This window comes from Cucurbita maxima, unplaced genomic scaffold (assembly GCF_002738345.1).
Source record: "Cucurbita maxima cultivar Rimu unplaced genomic scaffold, Cmax_1.0 Cma_Scf00001, whole genome shotgun sequence".
In the NCBI taxonomy this organism is placed as follows: domain Eukaryota; kingdom Viridiplantae; phylum Streptophyta; class Magnoliopsida; order Cucurbitales; family Cucurbitaceae; genus Cucurbita; species Cucurbita maxima.
In genome coordinates, this window is record NW_019272017.1 from 10,946,432 (window position 1) to 10,974,359 (window position 27,928).

The 27,928-nt window shown below is 39.9% G+C and overlaps 1 long non-coding RNA gene across 1 annotated transcript in view; it reads right to left on the bottom strand.

Annotated features, from left to right (window-relative positions):
* Positions 1 to 3,710: 3,710 nt before the first annotated feature.
* Positions 3,711 to 27,928, bottom strand: part of LOC111490343 — a 67,955-nt gene continuing 43,737 nt past the window's right edge. Inside the window, exons 3-4 of the long non-coding RNA XR_002719551.1 lie at positions 15,570 to 15,575; positions 3,711 to 3,831 (exon numbers count right to left, since the gene is read on the bottom strand). This is a non-coding gene — a long non-coding RNA (uncharacterized LOC111490343). The remainder of the gene's footprint in view (positions 3,832 to 15,569; positions 15,576 to 27,928) is intronic.

The following is a 27,928-nucleotide window of genomic DNA, read 5'->3' on the forward strand; positions in this document are numbered from 1 at the left end:
CAAGTTACGGATCACAACACAAACAGTTCCATTCCCTTATTTCCTTCCAATGTAATTACCTCTACTAAAAATGGCTCTAAACGGAGAGGAGTCATTGCTTACAGTCGAATTCCAGAGTGAAAGAGAAGGGACAAGTTCAGCAGCTCACAGGTCATATAGGTTCGGGGGCAGGCTCATGAGCCGTTCAAGAGTGAAATCCAGAAATCAGGGTTTCATTCAAGAGCTCAAGTCATAAAATAATAAAGGGGAAGGAGAAAGAATAAGAACTATTTCGCTTAGTTCAATCAGGAAACGGAGAGAAGCCAGCCAGCCAAGCCAGCCTACCTATGTTACTGAGAGAGTGAAAGAAACCCAAGTTCAAGGGATCAAGAACAGTTAAATCTGGTTCCAGTTGGTTAGTAGCGAATAGAAGAAAGAACATAGAAGAAAGAGCATGACCTGATGATAGTTTAGAGGTAAAGGTGAAGTAGGGAAGGAGAATGCATCCATCCTCAGTCTTTACTTACAGTTCCGGAGAAATAATAAGAATTCATAGGAGAATAGAGAGAGGTTCGTTCAGTAACAGTAGTTCAGAAGTGGAGACGAAGAGGAGAAGAGTTTACTGTTCAATGACGTCAGCAGGATTTTCTTGTCCAAAGGAATCCGTAGGAGAAGTCTAATGAATCAGGAGTCTCTCTGATTGTTGGTTGAGTCTTGAAAAGAAGCTAAGGAGCGTAGCAACGAGATAGACAGGGGCTGGTTCAGTAGTTCAGTCTAATTCTTCTTGAGTCTGAACCTTGATTGAACTGTAAAGAAAGGTAAAGAAAGTGACGGTTCCGGGGAAGGAGTGAAAGAACTACTTAAACTTAGTGCTTGCTTTAGTTTAAGAAGGTAGGTAGCTGATCTTGATTGAATTTGTTTCGTCTTTCCTTTCAGTTTCAGGAGTAAAGAAGAAGAAGATACCATAAAGGATGTGTGGGTGAAGGTTCAGGAACAAACACAGACCTACAGACTGAGACCAATGGAATAGGGTTACGGAGCTTGACCTTGCTTGTTCAATCAGGTGATGGAGCTTATCTTTCTTTCCTTTCTCTTTGTCTCTTTTACCTTTACCTTGTTCAATCAGGATAATTAATGTTGAGTCTTGACTAACACAGTTCACACTCTCATTCTTGAATAACTCACAAGAACTGCACCCTGTTTGGCAGGGAATTCTTGATGAGTCTTTCTTCAAGAAGGACAGGGATGAAAACACCTATTCTATTTACCTTGTTTAATCAGTCAAAGGTGAATGAGACTGAATGAAGAGGATCAAGAGAAGAGACCGACAATGAATAGGTTCAGGGTTCACTATTTGATTGAACGAGTAGGTCTTTGGTCAGGTATATAGAGTCAAAGGCAAAGGGGAAGGAGTGAAGTTCGGTCAGTCTAACGAATCTTTCTTACAGGAGAAGGGGAAACTAAAGAATTAGAATTGAGAAGGAATAGAAGAAGAGAACGAAAGGATCAGATCAAGATTTCTCATCTCTATGGTATGGGATTAAATTCAGCATTGACTTTCTTTGTCCTATGGATTGATTGAACTCGGCCGACGGTAAAGCATATTCAGTAGCTCTTTTCTTTCACTCGATAATTATAGGTGTTTGTTTGGTAATAGGGGTTCCCCAGAGAATTCATCTTGTCTTGTCTTGCTTTCTTTCGTCTTGAAAAGCAGTTATATTGATTCTAGAACTGGAAAGGATAGGTTCCGGTGAGGGCAATGGAATAGGGAAACCGAGTTGGAGAGGTTAATGAGCTAATCTTTCTTTCCTTTCTTCTTGACTTAATACAACATTACCTATGGCCCTTAAAATAAGGGAAAGATAGACAAAATTCATTCATGGTCTTTATCGTAAAAAGAGTGAAAGAGAAAGTAGATGAACGATTAAAGAGAGTTTACAGTCTTTGAATCAATGAAGGAGCTAGCAGCTTGACAGTGTTTGAAAGCCGAAACTCTTTATGTTATGAATGAGAGATTAATGAGACAGAACTACTGCCCATTCACCTCTATTCCTATTCCCTTCCCGGATTGAAAGGGGTAAACTCCTGTCCCTTCTCTTCTGGAACTGTAAGAAAAGAGGAAGAAACCTGACCCTCTACTATTCCCTTGCCTTCTTGAATGAGGTAAATAGATAGTAGTAGTCTTTCTCTTGCCTAAACTGAATCACCTCGTCTTGGCTCCTCTCAAAAGGCATTACATTACTGGCGAGTCAATTCTCTCTCTCTCCTTACTCTTCGTCTTCGCTTCTTCCCTTCTAACATCCGACCTTATCTCTATTGACATCTTCCTCTTGGTAAACTGCTTAACCTCTAACTGAAGAAGACCTTCTGCATCTCTATTCGCATCCTAGTATATGTAGTAGTCTCTCTGCTGTAAAAGGAAGGCTTTTTAATCGCATCTGAAACGACTCCAAGTGCGTGCGCGTACATTTCCCTATCAATGCCCTGGACCTCACCTCAAGGGTTAGGCACTCTGGTCATTTTGAGTATTTCATAAGCCAGGCACCCAACTATTTTGATTCTTGAATTGCTCTTTCTCATGTAAAGCTGCTCTTTTTCCTTTCCTATTGAACAGTAGTAAACTCGTTCTCACTGCTTCCTCTCCCCCTTTCTCTTTTTCTTCCTTAAATCAGATGAGAGTAAGGACAACTAAGAGTTAATAACAAGGAAATAATCATTAAAGAAGAGAGAGATCTTTCATCATCCATTTATTGAGCTGTAAACAAAGACTCCTTATGTATGAATGAGAGTTTACAGTGAGGGGAGACTCATCAAGCAAGACAAGAGCTACTGTGACAGTCGAGTCAAGACTAAAGAAAGATTCGTCAGCCAGAACAAGACTATTACTGATTAACCTGCCTGACCCTTTTATTCTATTCCTTCCCTATTTTTTCTGTCATTGAACTCTCGGGGTAAAGCTTATTCTTTCACCTATTCATTGTCGGAAGGAAAGAGACTCCACTCAAGCCGCATGATCCTTAACTCCTTGTGCAGTTATGGTTAGTTATTCAAACACTATTCTTTCACTCGGTAAAGCAACAGGATGATCCGCTCAATCACCTCTCCTTATGTTTAGGGCCATGTATGAGGTAATTACATTGGAAGTCCAGAGAGAGACTGAACAACTCTTTCTTTCTTACTTTTTTTTCACTCCTGCCCCTGACTGAACCTATATGACCTTCGCTACTTCACCTCGGCTTCTCTCTAAACTAAGACTCAACTCACTATTCATGAGAGTTGACTCCTGTCTGTTCCTATTCTCTCGTTCACCTCTATCTATTCTCTGACCTGAACCTGACCAGAATGAAAGAAGATATTCCTTTCTTTACTGTCGAGTCAATGAATTAGTTGCTTTACAAGAGAATTGATTGAAGGGAGGGGAGAAATGAAAGATTAATTCGACTTTCCAGGAGGGAGAGTACGGGAACCTTAACCTTATAATGGATTAGCTACTGAAAAAGAATGAACAGGGTAAACTGGACGGACTATTCTTCTTCACCTCTATTCCTTCCCTCAGAGAAGGAATTGATTGAAGATTACAGGAGAGTCAATTCATGAAATCCAGTACCAGATTGAACTGAAAAAGAAAGAGAAGCTGCTGAACCAGCCCCTTCTATATTAGATTATTACTATCTTCGCTTCTGGAACAGTAAACTCATTAACCTTTATTCCTTTCTGTGTTTGTTATTCGACTGAACTACCTAACCTCTCCCTATTTTTTAGGTGATGTAACTCGTTCTCGTGGCTTCTTCCTTCCCTGATATTACCTGAACCTTTAATTCGATTGAACTCCTCTGCCTACTTACTTTACTCCTCTCGTCTTCTCGTGGAGCTGCTTCGCACCTTTCCTATTCATTCTGCTGAACCTCTGCTCTTTCGGCTCCCCCTTCTTGAACTGTCTGTTTCATGTCTTCGCTCCCCTATTTATTTATTGGTCGAGCCGCTTCGCTCATTCGCCTAACTATTCGTGTCTCATCGCTTCGCTCCTCTCCTTTGTCTCGCATCTTCGACCCTCGTAAACTATCTGCTTCTCTACTTACTCCTGAACCCCTATTCCCCTCACTTGAGAGTCGAGTAAATTCATGCAAGAATCAGAAGAAAATGAAAGAGAAGTAGTTCAACCAACCCTTGTTTACCGAAGAAGAAAAGATAAGAGAATGAAATTAGGGAGACTGCTGTGAAGCCCGACAAGATTAATGATCAACTCCTAAACCAGAATCTCTATTCCCGTCCCAGGCGGGGAACCTATTTAATAAATGAACTCCTGCTCCTGAACCATATTGAACTTAAAAAGAAGGATTAGCTCATGAACCAGAACCTATTCATTGTCAGTCTCATTACTTCGCTACTTCACCTTTAGTTAGAGAATGCCAGAAGGGAAAGAGAAAGAAAGAAATTTAATGATCCTGAACCGTAACTGATAGAGAAAGAAGGTAGATGAAAGATTAAAGAGAGTTTACCGTCTTTGTTTGAATAAATGAATGAGTTAGCAGCTTGACCTTACCTTGCCTTTGGAAGGAATAAATAGGGAAGGGACATCAGGCAAGTTCAAGGTGTCGGTTTCTTCTTCTTCTTTTCCTCTAGTTGTTTACCTCGTTCAATCAAAAGGGTTAAGCTTGAGTCGAATTCATCCTTCTTACAGAAGAGAAAAAGAGTTTGTTCAATTAGCCTACTCTTTACCCCGAGTTTACTGTTCAAGAATCCATAGGAGAAGGAAGAAATAGCAATAGGTTCAGTAGTTCAATTGAATAAGGTAGTAAATAGGTTAAGGGAAGGGAATACAGGGGAAGTCGCTCACTTCACGCCAACCCAATCTCTACAGGTGAAAAAAAAAGGTATTTCAGATAGAAGTTTAATCAGTCAGAGAAGAAAATGAAAGCAAAAGAGGAAGGTAATACAGTCAAAGGTAAAGGAAAAAAAAACTCACACTAGAATAAAGAGAAAGAAAAGAGATTCGAGACGACCTATCTATAGCGAGAGGAAAGAAAAGAGACCGTGTAAAGGTTGTTCAGGTTCCGGCATATAGTAGAATTGCTTTATCGACAGGTCAAGGAGAAGGTAAGTTTGATGAATCCCCCGCTCTACCCTAAATTCTTCTTTGTCTTACTGACTCTCATCTGCTTTTTCAGTTCAATCTGGTAATACAGTATAAGGGGAGGGAAGGATTAATTCTTAGGAACCGAGCCGAGCTCAAGCTATCTATTTGACTCTCCTGCCTGTAAATTCTATTTGTTTAAAAAGCCTAGTTACAAAGATAAGAGAGGTGAACGAGTAAAGTCGAATTAATCTTTCCTTAAACTTTTCGAAACAGAATAAGGTAATGGAATTGGGAAACCAATAGGTGAATGAGAAAGAGAAGAAAAAGAGAAGTAGCGAAGCCTATGTTACCTTGTCTTTGAATAAAGAGGGAATTAAAATATAAGGTTCTGGTCAGGTTAAATAAAGGGTTTCGGAGCGAAGCTACTCAACCAATAGATATAGACAAAGGATTTAATTGACTCAACTGTATTTGTTTGTTCGTATTGATTTCATATTATCTTCTTCTTATTCTGTAAAGGTGAATGAGTTTACCGAGTTTACAGTCTTTGAAGGGAAATCCTCTAGCGAGAGGAAAGAATAGCGAAACCCTACTAGTGAAAGAAGAATCGTTTGTAAAGATAGAAAGGAGGAAGCAAACAAAAAAAGTGCTACTGATGAGAACTACCTTATTAGTTATTAACCTGACCTTATTACTTCTTACTTTCATTCATGATGATTTGATTACAAGACTGATTCTTTCTTTATGCCGAGAATCCAAAAGGAATCAAAAGAGAAAGACGAAACAAATGAAAGAGAAAAAACAACCGTTCGAAGCGTGACCAATAGAATAGGAAAGAAAAGAGTCTGAGGTTCAGTAGGTAATCAATCAATCAATCCCCGCAGCTTTCCCTATTGATTCAAAATGCCAATAAAGAATACCCAAAACAGCTAACATCTTAAGACATTGTAGAATAGGCTGACTAAACTTCTATGGTGAAGGAGAAAGAACCAAACCCCTCTTCTCTTCTCTTTCCTTCCTTAAATCCTACTATTCTGTTTCATTCAATCTTTCCTTCCGTAAAGAAACCTGACGAAAAAGAATAAGAAGAAACGGACTAAAGCGAGGAGCGAAGCCACCTTGTTTGTTTACTGTGAGTGAAAGAAAAACGAAGTCTCATCCCTAACAACTAAACTCAATGATAATAATTCTTCTCTTTTACTTCCAGCTGCTTCTCTCCTAATTTATTCTTCTCGTAACCCAAAGGCATAAATGGATAGCTTCCTTCTCGAGTCACCCTTAGATTCTCACTAAGCAAAAGAGGAAGTAGAGTCAAAGGTGTAGGCATTGAATGAATTGAAAGCTCTACTGTTTCAGATTGTTAATGAATTTACTCTCTCTCCTCTCCTGGAAAGAAAGGTTCTTCAAATAGCTTGACCGAGGGAAATCTGTCTCATGAGTTCAATCAGGTTCAGGGGAAGAGAAAGAATGAATAAGGAGTGTTTACAGTCGAGTAAAAGAGTGAAAGATGTAATAATCCTAGTTTGTCTCATTCCTCTTGAGTTTCGTCTTGACTTTCAACACTTTTAGGTTCAGGAGCGAACGAAGCCACTTTACAGTTCCATCTGGTTCAGGAGTTATAAATAGGTATAGGTTCAGGAGACAAAACAAAAGCTAAGGAAAAGAAGCAACCGAGGTTTCTGTTCAAGAATAAATAGGTGAAGGAGAAGAGAATGGAAGAAGAAAAGATTCGAGACCGTCAAATAGTTCAACCCGAGTTTACGAGGTTCAGGCAATGGAATAGCTTTACCGAGTTGGAGAGGTTCCGGATTGAATTTCTTCTCATCTTTTTGTTCAGGTTTAGTCGCTTCGCTTAATCTCATTTCTTTCCTTTCTCTTTGTCTTATGATTTAGAATTGTAAAGGAGTGAAGTTCAGTCTCATTCATCTTTCGTCTCCTTATGGTTTAGAAAGGTAAACGATCATTAATCTTTCATTTTCTTCTTCTTTCAATTCATTCTGTAAAGGTGAAGAAGGAGATTGATAAAGGTTCCGGTGAAGGTAATATCGGTTCCGAAGCTCAGCTGCTCAGGGAATAGAGATTCAGTTGCTTGCTTTTTTTCTTACTGTTCAATCTGTCTCATTCTTTTCTTTTACCGTAAAGTCTCATTCATTCATCTTGAGTTTCGACTTTCCCTTGTTTACAGTCTTTGAGTGAAGGTTCAGTGTCTCATTAATCTTTCATCTCCATTCCTTCCTGTTCAGTCGCTGCAAGGAATTTCCTCTCCCTGAACTATCTCTTATCTTTTTCTCGGTAAAAAAGGAGCGGAGCCATGAGACCGATAGGGGGAGGAGTTCAGTCTCACCTTTTCATCTTGCTTTCGTCTTTCTCTTTTGCTTTCATTTTCTTCTTCTTCAATCAAACAAAGACTGTAAAGGTTCTTCATTCATTTACTAAAGGGTCAGGTTCAGGTTCAGTAGTTCAGTTCGTAAACTCTTGAGTCTTTCAAAGCAGCTAATTCATGGATTCTTTCACTGTAATCATTCATCTTGTCTTGCTTTCATCTTTCCTTCCTGTTTACCGAGTTCAATGAAGGAAAAAATAGGGAGAGGAGTCAATCAAAGAGCTACTGAATATGGTTTACCTTGTTCAAGAATAGTTAAGGAGGTAATCTCAGCCTATTTACCTCGTGAAAGAAAATGAGAGTAAGAAAATCATCATTTGTCTCGAGAATGCCAAACATCAATGCAAAGGTTAGATTGAACCACCTCTATCGACCCAACTAGTCCTCTAACAAGCAAGTAAGCCAACTAGTAGGTTAGCTCTCTACATTAGAGCTTTGGTCGGTGGCGGGTGGAAGGGCCCTCGCTCAACATATAAAAGTGACTAACGGGATATGAATAAAAAGGTCGTAGCAAGGAGACTTTAACAGACCCGTTAGAATCAAGCCTCAACTTTCATAATGTGAGCTTCCTTCTCCCCTCAGCTTGATAACTCCTATCTACATCAAGATCTGGCCCTGCTCTCTAGTGATCTTCGCCCATTCTGTGGCACCCGCACGAAAAGAAAGATCGGCAAATAGCGTACCAATCAGATCCGCCTCTCTAATTCACTTGGAAAAAGACAGACCAAGCAGACAGTCAAGTTCACAGCTACAGGCGCAGGCCAATGAACATCGAGAGTCACGCTATGAAGTAAGGAAAAGAGAAAGGGGAAGGGAAGCGAAGGAGCGAGGAAGGAATTGAATATGCGAGAGAGACTGTAAAGGTAAAAGTATCTCCACATTTCGAACCGATAGCGAGAGGGAGTAAGTAGCTCGAGGAAAAGAGGATAGGTTCAGGCAATGAAATTGTTCAACCGAGTTGGAAAGGTGAATGAGTTTACATTTACGCTTGGTGAGTCTATTTGTTTAAAGCCTATTTACTTACCTCGTAAAATCAGGTGAAGGAGAAAGAACCAAAGAAAGACCGACCTCTTCTCTTCCTGTATAAGTTCAAGGATAGCAGTCCGAAAGATGTAGATAAAACACTGATTTTGAAGTTCAATCAGGTTCAGTAGTTCACTCTCATTCATAAGGAGTCTCCCTTCTTTCAAACACTGATTCTTCTTTCATTTTCTTCTTCAATCAATGAATTAGCTTACTTGTCTGTAAAGGAAAAGGAGGTCAGTTCAGGGAATATCAGAAAAGGTTACGGTTCAGGATTGATTGAATGAATAAGGGAAATAGGTTCAGGCCTGGGAATATAGGAAAAGGTTACGGTTTAGGAGATTGATAAAGGGGTTCCGGTTCCGGTTGAACTATCTCTTATCTTTTTCTCGGTAAATAAATAGGGTTTTGATTCTTCTTCTTTTCTTCCTGTGACGTCGAATGAATCTCCCTGATTGAATGAATTTACTCTCTCCCCTGATTCTGGATTGAATGAAAGAATAAATAGGTGAAAAGGAATACCGGTTGCAGTCAGCTAATAAATAAATAGAGTATTCAGGTCAGCAGGTCATAGGGGTTCAGGTTCAGGAGATTGATAAAGATTCGGGATTGAATATGAATTTCTTCGTTCACTGTAAAGGGGAATGAATAAGGAGTGTTTACAGTTCTTTCAAGAAAAGAGCTAAAGAATGAATCTTTCTTTTGGCTTTACCTTGAGGCAGGAGAGGAAAAGAGTGAAATCAGGTTCTCAGGAGAGAAACAACGAGACCAATAAGTGAAGGAGAAAGAATAAATAGGTTCAGGCAATGGAATTCTGAGACCGATAGGTGAATGAGCGTAGCTGGGAAGAAAAGATTATTCCCTATTGGCTGGCTCACCCTTGTATCAGGCCTTGCTACGGCCTATACATGATTGGGCCATGACGATTTTGGCAAGGTATAGTTTGATTTTGACCTATCTTAACCAGACTCAATCGTTGCAGTACTTTCGAATCAAGATCGAATTCTTTTCTTTTTCTTTCAAGGCAGCGACCGATTCCTTACCTGTTATTATGACATCCTGTATGATTGCAGGGTTGTTCGGGAATCCCTTTGCAACTTCCTGGACGTTCATACATACTGATTCTTTAGTCTTTCAATTACAATAGAGTTTCTAATAAATAATAAATAAAGGCTATAGGTCATCGGTTGTAACGTTCACGAAGGGTTAGTCAACCCCTCGGATGATTTTCTCGTTCTTGGCCTCTATTCACATTGACACATCATATGCTTGTGTGGATAGCTGCTGAGAGGGTGTATGGCACGACGAAGCTTTGCAACTATGCCATTCTTGGCGACGGTGATCGCCGACGAGAAGGTGGCGGCCGCTTATCATAATAAATAGTTTCAGTGTACTATAACTATATCTACTAAAGAAAAGTCTCTCATTTCACACTTTTTTTCTTATTGGAATTCCTTGATTGGAGTTTGCCAAAAGATTTTGGAGCGACGAAGTTAGAGGGATTTCTCTCCAGTGTCTGCTAAGCCGGTCTTTAGTTGACACTATTATGGGGAAAAAACCCCGATTTGATCAAAGATTCGAGATGGAACTGGTACTATGTCTCTGTCTTTGACCTCTCGATTGAGCAGTCATTTTTCGTATTTGTTTGTGGTGTGCCCTATCATATCACCCCAAATCTAAGCGATGGAAGCGCCACTCTCTTTGTATGCTTGAGCCGTCTGTCTGGCGTATTCCCGTTACCATGGAAACTGTGGTTAGCATTTCCTGATTTGGGAGTGTTAACGTCGGGTGTCGTACGGGCCTTCATTCTTTATAGGGCAAAGTAGCGCCTTCGCTTTGTTTGTACTTCAAAGGTCTTCGGACATTTTCTCCTGTTTAGGGGGAGGACTTTCTTGATCGCCTCATTCTTCCCTTCCATCCAGGGGTTAGTGGCTAAAGTCTCTCCGATGGAACGCTGAGGTTAGCATAAATTACGATGTGTCGCTCGAGGTCTCTCTCTAGAGCCCCTTATTATACCAATATCTATATTCCGTTCTAGGAATAAGGTAATGAATGATCTTCCGGTATGTAGTTTCATTTTGTTGTTACGACAGGCTGAGAGCAGTGACCTCTCCCTTGTGTTTGAGGGAGTTGGTGCGACGAAGTAGGTACGGGTTAGGCATTCGACTTCGAGTGGCTTTGATACCGGACATAAGAAAGAGACAGAATAATAACATTGAAATAGCTTACGGGGCTTGGAGGTGTGTTTGTTTTTCCTATTCTTATTCCTCAGTTTAAGCTAGCGATGGGGAAAGGCTAGGTAGCTGGCTTTCTTGGGATTGCTCGCTGGCTGACTATGACGATTGCCCTCACTCTCAACCGCTTCCAATAAGATTTTTTTCAACATTTCCCCCGTGCCAAATCGATCGCTATTGTTTTCTTTCTTTCTTCAAGTCGTCGAATTATTCTAGAATGCCTTTATCTCAGGTATAGTTCGTAGGATGAAGTGGGATTCAGCCTTAGTGGATATAACGTCTGTACCAGAAATGCGGCTTGGGCGTAGGAGGTCTGGACGCCTAGCATGAAGCAGCCTTCTCTGGTGGGGGCACTATACCGTCAGTATAGTCTCTCTGACGCTTCCAGTATATATCAAACGTAGTTAGCAGAGGTCAGTCTGTCTGGCGTTCCCTCGCGGGCGACTTTGGCATCAGCTCTCTCTCGTTAGGTAATTACCGAGGCGAAAGCAGCTCTCTCGTCAGTTTGTTTCCCCGCCATCTTAGTGGTACTAGTATATAAATAAACTTTCACTTTCACTGCCAAGACTCGGATTTGCTTTTTTGTAGTAATGCCCTTATTACGTTTAAGGTCCCTTTATGACCGCGAGCCCAAAGAAGAAAAAGAAGGGACTAAAGCGAGTAGTTAATTGGCCATACATAGTGAAGGGGGATGGGGGTCAACCTCTTTCACATCCATCCACCGCTCACCATCCCTACACTACATCTCTGCATACCACTCATCCTGTATCTACCCCGCAATAAGAACCTCTAAAGCCCCATAGCTACCTACATTTTCTTCGTCCTCTTCGTCGCTGCGCTTACATCTTCTTCGCCTTTCTTTCGGCTAACCGAATCTCCTTCGACGCTTGTGCAATCCCTACATCCCCTTTGTCTTTTAATGAGAATTCTCCTTTTTTTCTTTGGATCAAGCCTTGCAACCCTTCGTCCCGTTCACCTTTCAGTGAAAGCTCCTTTCCTTTTCTTCTAAGCTACGCTGAAACCCTTCCTCTTCGCCTATTGGCCACGCTTGTTCGCCTATAAAATCATCCCTGGTTACTCTTGAACAAGGGCCAATTAGCGGGGAAAGGAAGCACAGAGAGAAGAAATAAGGATGAGCGAGGCAAGTCGGCTCAGCCACCAAAAGGCTATCTCATCAGCTCACGAACCATGAACGAACTACTTGAAACCGAGACTTCAATGCGAAGTGACTCATCGACTTACGTCCCCTACGAACCCTTCTTTTTTGAGATGGAATGAGGTTGACGATCAGAATTCAATCCTTCATTGCTATCCAACCTTACGGGAGCTGAGGGATAAGGAATGTTTCGGCATTACCTATACTACTATGCCTACCACCGGTCAACCTCTTCTCCTATCGTCCATGCTGGTTCGCCTATCGGTTCACCTCCTTCCTTCGTCCTCTTCGTCACTATCGCGACCACGCTTGTTCTAGGGGGTCTCAATCTCTTGCTTGGGAGAATAAGAAGATCACCGTGATTACAACCTACATGGGTTCGGTGGCATCCGCCCGACCCCGACTGGTTCATGAGAATGAGTCTGATATAGATGAAAAATGACACTTTGACTTTTCACTTTCATTTATTATTCAACTTGGATCTGACCCTCGAAGAGTGAATCAAATTCCTCTCTTTAGTTAGTATATTATGCAATTTCTTCTTTCTTTTTTGATGTTGGTTTCGTCGCTATTGTATAAAGAGCTTTCCCTTGTACAGTTCATAGTGCCTATTTCGTCATCTTTGCCTGAGAAGATATACTCTGCTAGAATAGACTATGCAAGCTCAAGAGCCCACGACCTAGCTTGTTAGCTGTTCCGATGACGGATCCTATCTGTTACCAAGTCCTTTTCGTCGCGTAGCTAGATTTTCTCAGCTCCTTCGTTCGCCTACTTTATAAGAAAGTTTCCTTGATCCTCCTTTTAGTTAAATGATTCCAGAACATACCTTTCGCCGTCTCATTTGGTTGCATTGCACGTATACAAAGGAAAGGATGGTCGTTTCGCTTTGTACATTGGCTTCAGAATGGATAACTTGGTCGTGTTGCATGCCAAAATATTTAGCCTAATGCTCACTGGATCCCACATGAGAATTAGGCCACCAACATAGAAAAGTACAGTGGTACCGTATACCTTTCCTCCTAAACCAGAAATTTATGACAAAATAGGATCTTCAGTCGTGACCAATCCCATTCTCCATCATTGTAGTAATCCCCCACTTTCTCACCCCTCATATGCAAGGGAACATCGGAGTTGCACCTTTCAGCCATGGAAGTATTACCAATTACCAATCCACTTATCATACCAAAAGGATTTAGAGGCATCATTTCCAACAAGCTTGGAGCAGCCTTGCTTCACTACATTCTTGCTCGAGTAAATACTACGCTATGTATGCATGAGAAGCAGTTGGCTTAAGAGAGGATTGCAAAAAGGAAGAACCTTTTTTTTTGACTTGGACCAACATACCCTAGTCCACATCGTTTTGAGTACTCTTTGCATCGAAATCTCATATTATCAGAAACTTTGTCTCGTTCGCCGCTTATCTCTTCTCTTAAGAGATCATTATTAGATATTGAATTCATGTTCATAGGCTAGTGGGAAATCCTTCCGCCTGCCTCTCCTTCTAAGACCGGTAATCTCACATCTATTCATGAAATTGGAAAAAGGAGAAATTGCAGTTGAGAGCTAGTTAGTTTCAGAAATCTGTAATTCGATCAAAGCACCTTCTACCTTCCCTTGTTTTAGATTCTAGTCTCGGCTTCAATCGGGAATGAAATTGTAAGAACCCTTTAATCGAATGATCGTACAAAAAATGGGTGACCGTGGTTGATAGCGTACCTGTCTCACATTTACTCAACGACGCTTCCTACACATCCAACAAGACTGCAGATGAAAATCAGATTACCAGTACCTCGGATTTTTCCCTCTGCCTCGGGTTGTCTCGCGATCCCTTCTACAACTTAGCTAGCAACAGTACCTTGACCAACCCCAAGTCCAAGAAAAGCAAGCCCGCCGGTCAATCCAGCAGCAATAACGGAAGCGACATAAATCAGTGGATTCATAATAAAGTTCCTCACACTAAAAGAAAGAAATGATTAATGAGACAGGCAATCAACCAATGAATTCTCATATCACTGATTATTCCATCGCTAAGATTTATTCTTCTAAAAAGAAGGAAGTCAGAATCTTATGGATATATGGATATTGAATCGTCCGAACTATTTCAATCTCTTTTTCCTATCCACCCCCGTAGTTTTTGTGAATCCATACGACTCTTGTTCTGCTGTTCTGCTCTTTCTTTTTTCTAAAGCTTCATTCTTCATTCTTTGTTCTTGATTGAATCTAACAGAGGAAGGAAACGGAAGGACTTCCATTGCAAGCCCTATCTAAATTCACAGTAGTAGGGCGGGCGGGGATTAGATATATCTTTCCTATATAACTAGTCTCTATCTAATAGAGTAGAGCATATACATGTCTTTCTTCCCTAACGTAAACCAATTAATTATTCATGGATTCCAATTCTAGTTCTGGAATCATTCTTCGAAACATCCACAGGCAGAGGTTGTCTTATAGCAATTCGATTCAATACATCTAGTAGACTCCACTCTACCCTAACCAATCCTTTTTTCTCTTTGTCCCCCTTTTTCTTTAGAATTATCCCACCCACATGTAGACAATCAATCTAAATGGACGAATGAATTAGTTTAGTCCGAATCCTTGCATAGCCTAGAAATATCAATATTTGATTAATCTAAGCTAAGTTCATGTGATTTCTTCTTTTTTTCTTTTGTTCAATCGTTGAGAGGAAAAAGTTCAGATCTCTTTCCTTTTTTGATAGACAATTCCCGAAGAATAGGAATAGCGCAATCTTTGGTTTCCTATTACTCTGACTCCCTAGATAGTATATACATTTTCTGTATTTGAAAATTCTTTGTATATTTATGTTCCCTAGATTATCTTGAGCCATGTATACATTGCCTTGGTCTAAGCTAAAAACAAAAGACTATTTCGAAAATTAATCAATGGACCCTCCATGGATTCGCCTATATAAGCCGCAGCTAAAGTTGCTAAAATCAGAGCTTGAATACCACTTGTAAATAAATAATCCAAGGAACCTAATAGGTATAGAAACTACTAAAGGTATTAAAGAAACAAGAACAACAACTACTAATTCATCAGCTAATATATTTCCGAAAAGTAGAAAACTAAGTGTTAAGGGGGTTTTGTGAAATCTTCTAAGATGTGCTAATGGGTGGTAAAAGGATTGTAGTTGGTTGAATGTATTTCCCGAAAGAACTTCATAATCCTTTTTAGCTAAGACTCGCATAGAAATATGCTACTGATGTGAGTAAAGCTAAAGCAACAGTAGTATTTATCTCATTTGTGGGTGCGACTAACTCTCTGTGAGGTAACTGTATGATTTTCCAAGGTAAAAGAAAGAGCCCCTGACCAATTCGATTCGAAAGAAAAAGAAATAGAAAGATAGTTCCAACCAATAAAGAAAGGGAACCCACGGACCTCTTCGCCAATTATTGATCAGAAGCATCCAGCAGCGCCACGTTCGATTCTCAAGGCTAAGGCTTTCCCCCCTCCCTTTTCTTTCCTCCCTGGCTGGCCGTGTCCACCCACACTTCTTCTGAGTTTTGCTCATGTCTCGATTCAAGGACATATGAGAAGGAAGAATGACCGTCAGTAGGAATGGTTTGTGGATTACGAACAGCTATAATGGCTGAACCTAATAAGATAGCAATTACAACCGAAGAAGTAATAAGTACTTGTGCATGTACTTGGAAACCTCCTTCCTATTTGCCAACTTCCACATTGGATATATTTTATAACCCCTTCCTTTCTTTGTGTGTGTTGATAGAACATATAGAATGAGTATGAATATTGCCCTCTGAAAGAAATAGAACTGTAAAGGAATTTGATTCGACTGTCTCCCTTTGACTTGCCTGCCCTTGCCTTGAGTTGTCTATTTTTGATATCAATTGATTACCTTACAATATCCCTACCCTAGTTTTTGATCTCTTTTGTGCGATTCGGGAATAGTAAGCCATTCCCTACCCTAACTCTATGGAGTTCCCCCCCAAATTGATTGATCTTCTTATGAATAATAAATCGGATTTCAGGCATCATCATTCGCTGGAATCGAAATATGAGATTCGGGTCACCATTTGTATCAATTAAATAACTAGTTGGAATTCCCAGCATGATACATTCTTTCAGAGCCTGATATTCTTCTTGTTGATCAAGGATTATTACAATATCGGGTAACCTAACCCCGTCATATATATCATCCCGCCCAGATGGATATGTTTGCAAGTGAGATAATTGTCTCTTCAAGATAGGGGCATCCCTTTTCGGAAGACGGTTGGTTGAGTCCCCCCGCCTTTTGTTCCGTTCTCAAGTCCTTGAACTTATTCAGTTTCGTTTCGGTAATAGACCAATTTGTTAACATCCCCCCGAGCCTTTTTGTATTAACATAATGTCACCGAGCCCTTGTTGCAGCTTGGGCTATTGAATCCGCTTCTTTTTGGTACCAACAATGAGGAATTGTTTTCCCTGCCCCTACTTGCTGCATCAAAAACGAAATCACAAGCTTCTGATAAAAAACTAGCAGTTCTAGTAAGGTAAGATTTAGAATATTCATCCCTTTACGTTTTGCGGAGATATATCTAAGGTGTCATTCTAGGATTCCATTTCCTAGTACCATGAGGAAACTGAACTAACTCCTGCTTCCATCATCTCTTCCAAATGGATGTTCCAATATGTCTGTCATTTCTCCCCCCACTTCCTCGCTCGCTTTTTTTAAGAAACAAAAAGGAGACGAGCTAAAATAGAAAGAAATCATTGTTCCCATGGAACCTTCTTATCCTCTACCTCTACCGGGGAGTGACTGTTGATACACGATCCAAGCCATTCATTTTTTTATATTCGTTATTATCTGACTTATTACTACCAAATCAACGCGGGGCGGCTAGTTAACAGGATGCTCTACTTTGAGAAAGAATAAAATCCTAGAAATGCTTGTTCTGATCTATCATGTAAATTCGTTGAAATGCAAAAATGCAATAATTGTTTGTCGTGGAACAAAATCTCTCTCCCCCTTGACTAATTTATTTGGGGGGTTTTCTAAAGGAATATTGTTATGTTGCCTCGAACGGTGCGCTAATTCTCTGAATCCAGTACCAATGGGTATCATTCCTCCTAGAGTTCTCTTTCCGACCTCTCACCCAATCGATACTCGAGAGCGGCTTTTGCTAAAACTCGAGCAGTTTCTTTCTTACTTCCGATATTCTTGTTGGTTGAGTATTTATAGATGCTTTGTTATTCCCAATAACAGGGGGCTCGGTAACAGATTCTTCCAAAGCACACCCTGCTGTTTGTTCCGCTGGCAACAATACAATGAGTTCTCCAGGTGAACATTAGACAGTCTTCTGAAACCAAGACTTTTAGAATTTAGATATGTCTATTATGGATCTACACCCCCTGCTCCTGGGATCAAGAACCCTTATTGATCTTATTAACCAAAGAGATACGACTTTGCACTTTAGTTCAGCACCAATCAAACCCAAGGAATTCCAATCATTCTTCTTATACGCGAGTTCCATTCCAACCAACCCTCAATTCTCTTTTCTAGGTAATCAAAAGAACGCACTTCTATCTAATACTTCTGACACTTTTGGAAGACCCTGCGTCGTCAGATCGTGATTTTTCATATATCAATGTAACTAAGGAATGTATCTCCTTCTCCAAGGATTTCTCCATAATGTCGATGAACAGTTGCTCCTTCAGTGGCCAAATAAGGCTTAGCTTATCTTATCTTATTACTCCGGAATCAACTAACTTGAACAATGAGAATTTGACCCGATTTTAGGTGTGGGGCTAGCTATACATAGATTTGCAAAAAGAAACTGTCCAAGGCTAATGTAGGTGTTTCTTCACAATCATTACGGTGATAATTATGATGGAGAAAATGCCAATTCGAAATGTTACTGCATGGATCAGAATTCAAAATACCTCTGTTTTCATTCATTAAATAATATGGAAGTACTTTCAAAGTTTGTTTTCAATTGTCAAGTTTCAAATGTTAGGGAGATCGGATTATGAGTAACTAAGAAAATGAATGTTCATTCACAATTTGAGGGGCCGCCCCTAAAGGTCCTAACGAATTCCTAATTTCAATTAGAGGTTCCTTTTTACTTGAGGGAGGAGTCTTTTATGACATGACATAATAATTAATCTTTTACATCGTTGAATAAATATATTTGCAAACAATTCAATGCTGACAAAATGATCAAAGATTGGCTGGCTGGCGTTCTTTATTTCTATTCAACAACGTACGGTACGAATAGTTCCTTGATTTTGACTGAGGGATGGATTGTGGAACCCTTGTCTTGGAATAACTAGCAAAAAATGGATTGATCTGCCTCATTATGAAAGATCAATCCTGAACCTGCCGGATCTTGCCTTTTTCTGATATACGAAGTCTCGGTTTTCACTAAGTCTATTCGTAGGAAATTGCAAACCAGACCATTTTTACTTACTTCAACAAAGGAAGCGCGGGCTTCTTCGATAGAAGAGCTTTTTTTGTCTCGGTCCCAATTCAACCAACAATAAACAAGTCCGAAACTAATTGAATGCTTGTGCCAGAAATTCCTCGAATTGGTTTTCCATTAAAGGATAGAATTGATAACTCTAAGCTCCAGATTCTCCCTTTCTTACAATAGATATAGATCTTGTAGGATGTTACTAAATTGATACAGTCGGCTAGTTCATATATGAATGATTACAGGTCGAACAAAAACAAAAGACTTTGTCTTGGTAGGTGTGATCCACTGGACATAAATCCCATTTTTCCTTTTCTTAGAATTTCTTTTGACTTTTTCAGGTGGTAGCAAGATGCCATTGTGTCGGGATATCTTATCTATCTCTCGAGGAAAATGTATATCTCCAGAAAATCCTTTGAGTTCAATCCTTCTCCACTCGGACCAATCTGCCTACTCGGCTTCTTATACTTTTAGTTAGTCGTGTAGCTACTCCAATGAGAGAGACTATTGTTCCGTACCATTATGGAAAAAGATTCTAGTAAAATATATATACACTTCCTCAGGAATGAACAAAAATGGTTATACTTTCATTTGCATTTGGTATTTTGGCTTAACGTCTTTGACTCCTCCATACTCAATCAAATCTTCTTGAGGATTGAATGCATCCCTATAGTTAGTAGTCCCATATTTAGTAATTCCTTCACTCTTTCTTCTGTATTGAGGACCATCGAAATAAGCAAGAATACTATTTCCACAAAAATACCATTGAGGGGGGTGGTAGTTCTTTTTCACGTTCTTGAAGTGATTTGAAGGATGAATCCATTTCTTTGCCTCTTTGCCAATCAATCAAAATTACCGTGGAAAATAGCAGGGTGAGATTAGATTGACCCGTACATAGGTAGGATTGGATTAAGTGATAAATAATAAGGAATTCTGCTTTCGTTTTTACCAGAGAGATCCGGACCATCAAATGTCTCACTTTATTTACTAAAAGGCTAGAAATATTCTTTCGTTCGACAGAAAGAGAATGAACGTTAATTTGATCTTGATCCTTGCTTGTAGAGTGAAAAAGGGACTGCATCCGCACGAACCTCCTGATAATATCCATAAATGACTTGTTTTTGGTAAGAGATGGACTATACTAGACTATACTAGACTATATGTATATTCGGGTGCATGGTACACATCAGTACTTCAATGCATTTCTCTGAGTTAGAATCAATATGTTTTCAAACCTTCTCTTTCTTTGACAGAGTGTATGTTCCCGCGCGAATCTCGGCAATCACTTGTTCTGATTCTACATATTGATCGTTTTGAACTCAAAGTCAATCAACTTTTGGGTGGAATAGTGACGTTATGTATAATATCCTCACTCTCCTTAGATACAAGTCTATATAACAATAACACAAAAAGGCAGGATGCCCATGACGTGTACGTGTGGAACCAAATCCTCATTGAATTAGATTTTTCCATTAGAAGGAGCTCGTATATGTTCTTCAGTCCCCCCTGTTCATACTCCGCCTCGGTATGAAAAGTTCTTAATGTTAGTTTAGTACCCGGTTCTTCTCCAATAGATTGCCCCGCAAGAATACCTAGGGGTTCTCCGAATTCGACCAGGTCCCCGTGAGTAGGACTTCGTCCATAACATAATAGGCAGATCCAAGATGTACTCCTACAGGTAAAGGGAGTCCGAATGGCTATCGGTTGTGTTTGAAAGGTTTTGAATCACTGGATAAGTCCAATACCAATATCTTGAGTATGCCAATGGATCGCGGGCCCATATATATATCGTCTAGTACTACACGACCAATTAATGTTTGGATCAAAATGCTTTCTTTCCGGAATCATCAATGTGTTGAACGACTTCAACAAGTCTGCGTGTAAGATATCCTCGTTCGTATAGCAGTATCCACAACTCCTTTACGCGCTCCCTCTGCAGCAAGATCTATATTCTGTGTAAACCTCTCACCTTTGAATGGGTAAATCAATCGTCCTTGTGGATCGGACATTAATCTTCTCATACCCACTAATTGGTGTACTTGAGATGCATTTCCTCGAGCTCCCGAAAAAGACATTATATGGGCTGGATGAAAAGGGTCAGTCATCCTCAAATTAGGTAGGATTCATTTCTTGCCGCAAATATTCACTTGTAGCATACCATATCTCTATGGACTAGCGTAATCTTTCTACTACGTCTACGTTTAATGAAATGATGGTGTTTTTCCAAAATCAAACTTTGTTAGCATCTTGGACTAGCCATCAGAAGGAAGGGATTGTGAAAAGATCAGCAATTCCTAATGAAATGGATGTAGCAGTGGCCCGCTGGAACCACAAAGTCTTTATTTGATCCAGGCCAGGATGTGTGATGTATATGCCATTCCGGAGTGATCTATTAATCCGCTAATAAGTTGTGGCAGTTCCATCTATCACTCACTTTATTGTGAAAGACCAGATCGGCCCGCCATAAGTACCTCCATATTACGCTGAGTGGGGTTCGACAATAGATAGGGTTGAGGTTTGAGTCACTGATTGATTGGAAAACTTCCTTTTCTCCATCTTGATTCGCGTAGAAATTCAAGACCTATGGGCGTAGTTGAACCGGGAGAAGAAAATGCATACCCGCGTCATATAATAATTAATTACTTAGCTTAGCTGAGTGAGATACTAGAGGATTACGTACCATATGAGCAGGCCCGGCAAAATCCTTGTATAGCCAGCCTCTTCCTTCGATTTCTAGATAAAGAGAACTATGACCAACAGGGGTTTGAATCTATGTATATACAAAGAATTGCTTTTTTGAGACTTTTGACTATTAGATAGTACCCGTAAATCTCATGATGGGTACCCATTCATAGTGAACTTCCATAGGAGCTTCTCTTGAAGTGAAGCAATAACGCGTTGATCTAGTCTCCGAGCCAGGCACAAAGGACTATCTACTTTTCTGGTGATAAGCTCCAATTGCATTAGAGGAATTACAAAAAGAGGGTTCTTTCGTATATTTATAGTTATTTATTATTGACCATTTTGTCATTTGTATTCTTTTTGCAATTACATGGATTATACCGATTTGCACAAATACCTAGGCGATTCCCGCTCTTTAATACATAGAGCCCAATAAGCATATCTTGAGTTGGTACAGAAATGGGATCCCCCCAATAGCTGAAGACAAGAGATTCAGATGAGAAAACATAAGTAAACGCGCCTGCCTCTACTTGAGCCTCGAACGAGAAAAGGTACATGAACAGCCAGCCCCATCAAAGTCTGCATTGAATCCCTTACATTACAAACTAATGGATATAAACAAATAGTACGTCCTTCCACTCAAATAGGTTAGAAGGCCTGGATGCCTAATCTATGCAAAGAAAGTGGGCGCTCTATTTAGCAATACGGGATGCCCCTCCCCTGCCTGCATAACTTCCTTCAGTCTTTCCCATAGAATGGGTTCTTTTTCCCGAATTTGACTCTTAGCAACTTCTATGTTCGAAGAAAAATGTCTGGAAAAGCTCTATTGCGATTTCACGAGGCAATCCCCATGTAATGAAAGTGAGGGACCAACAACAATCACAGAACGTCCTAAATAATCGACCCGTTTGCCAAGCAGAGTTTCCTTCCCGAAAGAAATCTTCCGTCTTTGCTTTTCCTTCAATTACAATTACATCGGAAAACGACTTGTAACCTTTATTATGGCCATCCCTCATTGGTTGTCCACAGATTCCATTATCAATCAGTGTATCCACGGCTTCTTCTAGCAATTTCTCCTGCCTGACACATTACTAATTCTCCCTCCAGGCGTAGATCTACTTGTTAATAGATCAATAAGGAAGAGTATTGTTCCCCGATGGATAACTCCTCTCTAGAGTTCATTAATATCCGAGCTCATTAGTTTACCCCCATCTATCTGAATGATCGGTTTCACCTTGGGAGGAAGAACAGAACAGGTAATAGACAGACATCAAACCATCCATTCGGGTTCTTTCTATATTTGTTCGAATAAAATGCTTAGCTAATTCCATACGTCTAGCCCCAAAATCCTTTCTTCTTCCAACTTGTGGATCTTCCCATTAATTACCTACAGGTCCCTCTTCGCTTAATTCTTTCCATTCTACCAACCAATAATCTAATAAGTCGCAAATTCGGATCGACTAATTGTTCTCGTATAGCACCTGCTCCGGTAGAAATTTCTTGATTTCGAAATGTATCGAAGCAAGCCTTGGGTAGTCACAAAAAGTGGGATGCTGTATTTCCCGGATTGGATTTCATATTCGAATGAACCCCGTGATCGTACGAAAGTAGGGTTTTTAGCTATGGGCCTAGCAAAAGACAAATATAGGATACTATAGGATCTCCCCCTTTCCAAATCGGACGTGAAAGTTTCTTTTCATCCCACTCAGCTCAAGTAGTTACATCAAATAAAGGAGTTCCCACTATCCAACAACTTCTATAAAACCCCCAACTACTCTTTACTCAAGTTCTCAATTAAGACCAAACAACATTTCATGGATTCTTTGACTTTGTGATTTAAATGTTGACTGAGTTCTTTATATCAATTACAATGGAAACAAAAGAAATGTGCAATTTCTGAGTAGTTTATTTCCCTTGGAATGATGAATCCCCTTAATTCAAATTAATAAGGAGTCCCTTGGAATAAGGGATTGATTTACTTGTCTTTGTACCGTTCCATTCGATCTTTTAGTTAGGGCCCTACTTCATTCACCTCGACAGTTATGCCACGATGTCCTTAAAGCCTATATGCGATGGATAGACTCCTTTCACCATGAATTGCTTATTGTAGCATAATTTATGAAAGAAAAAGAAACGGTTAATTACACAAAAGAAATCTGTTTTCTTTCACGAGGTAGAACTGATAATTCCTATTTATTACTGAATCGACCATAGACTAATTCCCCTTTGATTTGGGATGGGAGTATTGACTACACTCACAATTCTAAGCTTCATGGTAATCCTACCAAGCAAGCCACATATCAGATCCGGGGCATCCCAATGAGATTGAATGAATGGGATGACTGTTTCTCATTGGGAATACGTAAAATCAACATCAAATCACACATCGCAATATACTAAGCCTTCTAATTCTTTAAGAGGTTTATCTAAAGCTAAAGGATTCCCGATATAACTAGGAAGACGTTTCAAACACCACACATGGGTTACTGGGCATGCCAGCTTGTTTAATAAAGCCCATTTCTTCGTATCTGAGAATCAACCAACAAATTAGACTACGCATTGTTCACCGCGAATCTTCTTTCTCCGATTACTCAAGAAATTCCACAAGCACAAATCCCCCTTTTTATAGGCCCGAAAAGTCTTTCACAAAATAATCCATTTCAGGTTTATTCGTTTTGTAATGAAAAGAAGTATAGGGTTTTGTTACCTCTCCAACTATCTCGACATTAGCTAGGGTTTTATTGGCCCAAGCACTAAACTTATTTGTTGAGGAGAAACTAATCCAATTCATTCGGAGTTATGTTTATACCTATCGATCATAGAACAAATTGTCTGATTCATTTTGATTAAGCTTCCTTCCTCTTAATCTAGAAGTTATTCTCAGATACAAGGAAATTATTCCGTTCCAAAGCCAAAGATCGTAATTCTCGAACGAGGAATTGAAAAGATTTTGGAGTATCCTCAGGTTTAGGTATTCTTCCTCCAATGATCGTAGTACCAAGTACTTCTTGCCGAGCTCTAATATGATTAGATTGATAAGTAAGCATCTCTTGTCAAATAAAATCAACACCAAATCCTTCTAGAGCCCAAACCTCCATTTCTTCCACCCGTTGTCTGCCTTGCTTGGCCCTTCCTATAAGGGGTTGTTGTGTAACAAGTACATAATGTCCACAGGAACGAACGTCTGTGTATTAACATCAACTTGATTCATTCATTTCAAGATATAAGGCTTTCCTATTATAACAGGTTGTTCAAAAGGATTTCCCGTTCTTCCATCAATCTGCTTTTTCCCGGATACTAGGGTTCAAATACCTATGGACTCGCTGTTTGCTTACTGGCTTCATAGAATGAGGAAAGAAAAGACTAGTTGTTTTCTAGAAGCCACTTGTTCATATCTCTCATCAAACAAAAGGTACTATGAGATAATGTCTATCTAGAAAACTCCCCGCTAACCACCCGGCCGAGTGAGTACTCAAACAAATATTTGTCCTACATTCATTCGTGAGGGGACTCCTAATGGATTTCAAACCATATCAACTGGTCTTCTGCAAATAAGACATATCTTCTCTAGGCACCATTTGTGAAAGAATACCTTGATTTCCATGTCTTCCCGCTACCTTATCGCCTACTTTGATTTCCTTCCCATTTCTGTGAAATAGATACACGAATCATATCTGGATTCTCACTCGAACCCCCTTCCCTGATTTCTGGATCCATCTCACATCAATAACTCGACCCCTACCCAGCCTATAGGTATGTAGTTTGAGACAGGTTTCTTTTGAAGTAGATACCAGAATGCCAAGTATGGCTCATAATAATCTATCTTCGGGGGCATTCGCTGATTCTTTCGCCATCTGAGGCGTTAATTTACCTACTCGCCCGTCTCCACCCACGATCCCAGCATCACAATTCCTTCCATTCATTTTTGTCTCAATTCCGGAGTAAGCGGGCTTCTTTCTAGATGTGGGATTTCGTTAGTGATTCTTTCAGGTCCCTGGCTTGTCACATGAGTTTGAATTTCATATTTCCGTATCCGTGTATGTGGAAAGAAATATAAATATCTTCATATACCAGACGCTCGCTAATTAGTACTGCATCTTCAGAATTGTAACCTTCCCATGGCATATAAGCTACTAATACGGTTTTTACCAACGCAAGTTCGCCACTAAAGCAGCACCGTCTGCTAACACTTGTCCTTTTTTAATGCATTTACCCTGTGGAATTTGGGATTTTTGCTGCATACAAGTCTTTTTGTTTCAACATTGATACAAAACTAATGGAATTCCGAGAGTATACCCATTGCCCGAAAAAAGGATCTTGTCTGGTATAAATGATCTTTCCCCCGTGTTCGGCTATAGCGGCAACCCCTGAATCTCAAGCCATATGGCGTTCCAACCGAGTTCAAGGGAGAAAGAGAAGTGAAAGAAGGGTCCGGGTCAAGAGTCAATTGCGAGAGGAGAAATATCCGTTTAAGAAGAAATAGGTTCATTCATCCTTCTTACAGGCAGGCAGGAGAGGAATGATGAAAACCAGACGAAGAGGAAAAGCAGAATGCAGAGGAAAGGGGCCAAGCTGTGAGACCGACCTCGTTTACAATAAGCTCAGAGTCGTATAAGGGGAAGGAGAATTCAATCAAATAGCTTGACCTTGTTCAAGAGTTCTGGTTCAGGTGATTGAGCTGCAAGGAAAGGAATTGACTCTCCCTTCTTTCATTCTTTATCGGTTAAGGTTCAGGAGTAAAGGTTCGGGATTGAATATTCATTGATTCTAGAACAAACTGTAAAGGATGGGTTCGTTCAATCAGGTTCGTTTAGTAGTTCAGTCTAATTCTTCTTTCGTTTTCACTCTCATTCATCTTCAGTCTTTCAATTCTCTTATCTTTTCTTTACTCAACAGCCAGCTAATGAATTGACTCGCCTGTCAAGGAAATGGAGAATGAATCGAGAGTCTTTCCTTTCTTTCTTCATTCAATCAATTCTCTTGTAAGCAACTATTCTAATGAATTTCTTCTTCTTCTTTCATTCTTACTGTAAACACATAGGAATAAGGTTGAGTCTTGAAAAGCAGCTAATTAATTTACTCGATTGTAAACAAGGGGTTCACTATTTGATGGTCTCCTCTCTCCCAAATTTCTTGAACTGTAAAAAAGGGAATAAATAGAGGTTCAGTCTCATTCCTCTCTTTCCTTCTTAATTACCCAATCTGGTTCTGGTTTAGTCGCTTCTCTTTCTCTTCGTTTACAGTTATAGTTAAAGAAGAATAAATAGGGAATATCGGTTCAGCTGGCTGAATGAGTAAGTAGCGAGAGGATCAAGATCAGTTCAATCAAAGAGCTACTAAATGAACACCTATTTACCTTGTGATGAAAGAATAACCGAACAAGAACGGAACAAGGAGTTAAGGAGAATGAAGAGTAAAGGGGCGAAGCCGAGGTGAAGGATTTCTTATTCTTTTCTTTCCTGTAAAGTTGAAAGAGAAAGAAGAAATAGGAGTAGCTCGACAGTAAAGGTTCTGGGAAGGGAGGTTCAGGCAGAAAAAGAAAATGAAGGTGAATGAGTTGATCTTTCTTTCATTTGTTTTGTCTCATTCATCTTGACTTCCTTAATGCAATAACTGAACACTGCTTACTTAGTATAGTTATATTCCCATCATTCATCTTTCTTCGTCTTTCCTTCCAGTTCACTCTCATAAAGCTTGATTTCCTCTTTCCTTCCTATAATTCATCTTGTCTTGCTTTCTCTTCGTTTACTTTGAATAAATAGGTGTAGGTCAGGTAATTGAGTATAAGGTTCTGGTTTCGAACGAATATCTGATTCTGATTCTTGCATTCTCTTTCTTTCTCGTCAGGTTGAGGTTTAGGTTCAGTAGTGAAGGAGCTACTTTGACCTCTGAAAATCAGGTCAGGTTATATCGGTTCAGGAAGTAGTTCAGAATCATTCATCTTTAGTTTCGTCTTTCAAAGAAGCTGCTAATTCATTGATTCTTCTTCTTTCTTTCACTGTAAACTCTCTTTCTTTCTCTGATTCTTCTTTGATTTTATTCTTCAATTCATTCTCTTTGTCTTTTACCTTGTAAAATCATGTTCAGGAGCGAAGCAATAGGACCGACAATGAATAGGAGAATGAGCGAAGCAACGAGAGAGACCACTGATAGGGAGAGGAGTGAAAGAGGGTTTAGGGGAAGGAGTTCCACCAGGTTTAGGGGAAGGAGCTTGCTTCTTTTCTTACTGTTCAATCAAGGGCATATATATCGGTTCAGGAGCGACGAAGCCATGAGACCGAGGGCAATCAGTCAAAGGTTTAGTGGAGTTAAGTCTCATTCATCTGGAGTATTTCTCTTTGTTTACAGTTCAATAAGCTCAGGTCATATATATCGATGAAGGAGAATTCATCTTGTTTGATGAGTTGAGTCTTTGCAGCTAATTCATTGATTCAAAGACTGTAAAGTCGAATTAATCTTGAGTTGAGTCTTTCCTTGATTCATAAGGGGGAGGTTCAGGAGTGAAGGAGCTTGACTTATAGTTTAGTTTACGAGGCGAATGAGTAAAATGAGACCGGGCGAAGCAGCTCCACGAGAAGAGGCGCGAAGCAGCTCGACTGTAAAGGAGAGGAGAGAAAGAGGGTTCGTTCACTCTCATTCATCTCTTTCTCCTGTAAAGCAGCTAAGCTAATGAATTTATTCTTGTTGAGTCTTAGTTTACCGTGAAAGAAGGAAAAGGAGAATGAATCTTGAGTTGAGTCTTGACTTGCAAATTACCTCAATAAATAAGGGAAGGTAATAAATAGAGAAAAAAGGTTTCGCTTTCGGCTTTGCTTCCAGTTCAGTCCCTTTACCTTCTTCTCATTTGACTCTCTTCTCCTGTCAAGTTCCAAGAATAGAGGTTTTTGAGTTCAATCTATCTCATTCATCGAGAGTTGAGTCTTCGCTCTCATTCATCTTGAGTCTTGACTTCCAGTTCACTCTCAT